This window comes from Entelurus aequoreus, linkage group LG13 (assembly GCF_033978785.1).
Source record: "Entelurus aequoreus isolate RoL-2023_Sb linkage group LG13, RoL_Eaeq_v1.1, whole genome shotgun sequence".
In the NCBI taxonomy this organism is placed as follows: domain Eukaryota; kingdom Metazoa; phylum Chordata; class Actinopteri; order Syngnathiformes; family Syngnathidae; genus Entelurus; species Entelurus aequoreus.
The window spans coordinates 5,232,381-5,237,380 of NC_084743.1; positions in this window are offsets into that span (position 1 = coordinate 5,232,381).

Genomic DNA, 5,000 nt, shown 5'->3' on the forward strand with positions numbered 1-5,000 from the left:
ATTCCAATGGGATTCAGGACTATATTCCATTGGGATTCAGGACTATCTCCTAATGTGACCTGAGTCTGAGGCCAAGAATCAGACTGGATCACTTTGGAGTGTTTAGACTGGAAGAAATATCCCCTCTGGGTCACTTCAGGGCAACAAAAACCCAATTATGTGTGCGGTGTACACGGAGCCAATTTGTAAGACACAAGACTGCGGGTAGCAGAAATCCCCCATGATGCATTGCTCAAGGGATTGCAGCCCTTGACCGAGTGCTTTGAAAACAAGGCAGAAACAAAAGGAGCCAGAACCATCCGTCTTTCATCACAAGGAGGTTCCTCATGGCCTTGCAAGGTCAGCAGACCTGGCCTGAAGACTGCTTCTAATTGGTCTTCAAGGAACAGACGTCCTGCACAGGAAAAGGTAAGTGCCTGTAAAGATCCGTACTACCCCGACTGCAGCCAGTCAACGACTCATTTCCCTCAAATCAGGACCGGTTTGGACTTTTGTTGACAAATAAGTAGTAATAATGACTATTTTTTATTAGATTGTTTTATTTGTGCAGATTGTTTTCCTGCTCACACACTAAAGTGCCACAGACTGACAAATCTAAGGTTGCGGGGGAAAGTTTTGGTAGTTTTTCACCTTCAAAACCAGCACAATGTATACATTTGTTTTGTCAAAGAACTAGAAAAATGCACTCTCGGTATAGATTTCGCATGAAGGCTTAGGACTGAAATGCTAACAGTTTACACGCTGGACCGACCATAGACATCTTATAAGTAGACGCAGCATTGGCTGCTGTGACGCGAGAAAGTGGGCCGCCATCTTGAAGTGGTGATGAGGAGCCGGCGAGCAGCCTAAACTGACAGTTGACAGGTAGAAAACAAAGATGCTAAACTGACAGTTGACAGGTAGAAAACAAAGATGCTAAACTGACAGTTGACAGGTAGAAAACAAAGATGGTGTTCAGCGTTTTCCTGCTCAAATGAGCAGACTGTTGAAAATAGGAATCCGGGGATTACTTTTCACAAGTAAGATTTAACATTAACGTACTATTGGTTGTATTTTGTGAAAATAATATTACTATATTATTATAGTTCTCTGCAAACCTATGATGGCATCATGCCTTCAGTGTGCATATTGTATATTTCCACTACAGGAGGGCCCAGAGCCTACTCAAATATTAACACTGAACCTTGTTGAACAAATATGTCTAACCTACTTACAGTTTACCAGGAAAAACTTTGTCCAATGACATGAAAGCTTGTGTTAATCACAAAGATTATTATCAAGGCTTCGCTCAGGCTGATTACAAAAATAAATGCTAACCAAAAGAAAAAGAAAAATACATTTACATACAATCACGCAGTGCTAGCAAGAATACATTCTAACTAATACTAATATGTATGTATCTTGAATACATTTAAAGTGAAAATGAAAAGCTTAACCATTTTAGTAATTTTTTTGAGCTCAAGAAACTTTTTTTTGGTACATTTTGTATATTTTTTTAAATTTTTTACATACAATCACGCAGTGCTAACAAGAATATATTCTAACTAATAATAATATTGATGTATCTTAAATACATTTATAGTGAAAATGAAAAGCTTCACCACTTTAGTCATATTTTTTTGCGCTTAAGAAACTTTTTTTTTAAATTTTTAATTTTTTTTATATTTTTAATTTTTTTTTTACATACAATCACGCAGTGCTAGCAAGAATAAATTCTAATTGATACTAATATTTATGTATCTTAAATACATTTAAAGTGAAAATGAAAAGCTTCACCACTGTAGTCATATTTTTTGCGCTTAAAAAAACGTATTTTTTAAAAAATTTTTACATTTTGTAAATTTTTTACATATTTAAAATTGTTTTTACATACAATCACGCAGTGCTAGCAAGAATACATTTTAACTAATACTAATATTTATGTATCTTAAATACATTTAAAGTGAAAATGAAAAGCTTCATCACTTTAGTCACATTTTTTTGCGCATAAGAAACTTTTTTTTTTACATTTTTTTATTTTTTTTACATACAATCACACAGTGCTAGCAAGAATACATTCTAACTAATACTAACATTTATGTATCTTAAATACATTTAAAGTGAAAATGAAAAGCTTCACCACTTTAGTTATATTTTTTTGCGCTTAAGAAATTTGTATTTTTTATTTTTTAAATTTTTAAGTTTTTTAAATTGTTTAAATTGGTTAAATTTTTTAAATTGTTAAACATTTTTAAATTTTTTAAATATTTTAAATTTTTTAAATTTTTTAAATTTTTTTAATTTATTAAATTTTTTAAATTTTTTAAATTTTTAAAATTTTTAACATTTTATAAATTTTTTAAATTGGTAAAATTGTTAAGATTGTTAAAAAAATTAAATTTTTTAAATTTTTAGAATTTTTTATATTTTTTACATTTTTTTACATACAATCACACAGTGCTAGCAAGAATACATTCTAACTAATACTAATATTTATGTATCTTAAATACATTTAAAGTAAAAATTAAAAGCTTCACCACTTTAGTCATATTTTTTGCGCTTAAGAAACTTTATTTTTACATTTTTTATATTTTTTAATTTTTTTTACATACAATCACGCAGTGCTAGCAAGAATACATTCTAACTAATACTATTATGTATGTATGTTAAATACATTTAAAGTGAAAATGAAAAGCTTCACCACTTAGGTCATATTTATTTGCCCTTAAAAACCTTTTTTTTAAAACATTTTTTACATGTTATAAATGTTTTTACATACAATCCCGCAGTGCTAGCAAGAATACATTCTAACTAATACTAATATTTATGTATCTTAAATACATTTAAAGTGAAAATGAAAAGCTTCACCACTTTAGTCATATTTTTTGCGCTAAAGAAACTTTATTTTTTTACATTTTTTATAATTTTTTTTTTTTTTTACATACAATCACGCAGTGCTAGCAAGAATACATTCTAACTAATCCTAATATTTATGTATCTTAAAATGAAAAGCTTCACAACTTTAGTCATATTTTTTTGCGCTCAAGAAACTTTTTTTTAACATGTTTTTACATACAAACACGCAGTGCTAACAAGAATACATTCTAACTAATACAAATATTTATGTATCTTTAATACATTTAAAGTGAAAATGAAAAGCTTCACCACTTTAGTCATATTTTTTTGCGCATAGAAACCTTTTTTTTAAAACCTTTTTTACATGTTTTAATTTTTTTTACATACAATCACGCAGTGCTAGCAAGAATACATTCTAACTAATACTAATATTTATGTATCTTAAATACATTTAAAGTGAAAATGAAAAGCTTCACCACTTTAGTCATATTTTTTGCGCTTAAGAAACCTTTTTTTAAAAGATTTTTTACATGTTTTAATTTTTTTTACATACAATCACGCAGTGCTAGCAAGAATACATTCTAACTAATACTAATATTTATGTATCTTAAATACATTTAAAGTGAAAATGAAAAGCTTCACAACTTCAGTCATATTTTTTTGCGCTCAAGAAACTTTTTTTTAACATGTTTTTACATACAAACACGCAGTGCTAACAAGAATACATTCTAACTAATACAAATATTTATGTATCTATAATACATTTAAAGTGAAAATGAAAAGCTTCACCACTTTAGTCATATTTTTTGCGCATAGAAACCTTTTTTTAAACCTTTTTTACATGTTTTAATTTTTTTTACATACAATCACGCAGTGCTAGCAAGAATACATTCTAACTAATACTAATATTTATGCATCTTAAATACATTTAAAGTGAAAATGAAAAGCTTCACCACTTTAGTCATATTTATTGCGCTTAAGAAACTTTTTTTTAAAGATTTTTTACATGTTTTAATTTTTTTTTACATACAATCACGCAGTGCTAGCAAGAATACATTCTAACTAATACTAATATTTATGTATCTTAAATACATTTAAAGTGAAAATGAAAAGCTTCACCACTTTAGTCATATTTTTTGCGCTTAAGAAACCTTTTTTTTAAGATTTTTTACATGTTTTAATTTTTTTACATACAATCACGCAGTGCTAGCAAGAATACATTCTAACTAATACTAATATTCATGTATCTTAAATGCATTTAAAGTGAAAATGAAAAGCTTCACCACTTTAGTCATATTTTTAAGCGCATAAGAAGAAACTTTTTTTTTTACATTTATTTATCATTTTAATTTTTTTTTACATACAATCACGCAGTGCTGGCAAGAATACATTCTAACTAATACTAATATTTATGCATCTTAAATAAATTTAAAGTGAAAATGAAAAGCTTCACCACTTTAGTCATATTTTTTGTGCTTAAGAAACATTTTTTAAATTTTTTTTTACATTTTTCATATTTTTTAATTTTGTTTTACATACAATCACGCAGTGCTAGCAAGAATACATTCTAACTAATACTAATATTTATGTATCTCAAAATACATTTAAAGTGACAATGAAAAGCTTCACCACTTTAGTCATATTTTTTTGCGCCTAAGAAACTTTTTATTTTTTTTTATTTTTTACATACAATCACGCAGTGCTAGCAAGAATACATTCTAACTAATACTAATATTTATGTATCTCAAAATACATTTAAAGTGAAAATGAAAAGCTTCACCACTTTAGTCATATTTTTTTGCGCCTAAGAAACTTTTCATTTTTAAAATTTTTTACATACAATCACGCAGTGCTAGCAAGAATACATTCTAACTAATACTAATATTTATGTATCTTAAATACATTTAAAGTGAGAATGAAAAGCTTCACCACTTTAGTCATATTTTTTTGCGCTAAAGAAACTTTTTTTTTTTTTTAATTTTTACATACAATCATGCAGTGCTAGCAAGAATACATTCTAACTAATACTAATATTTATGTATCTTAAATACATTTAAAGTGAAAATGAAAAGCTTCACCACTTTAGTCATATTTTTTGCGCTTAAGAAACTTGTTTTATTTTTTATTTTTACATACAATCCCGCAGTGCTAGCAAGAATACATTC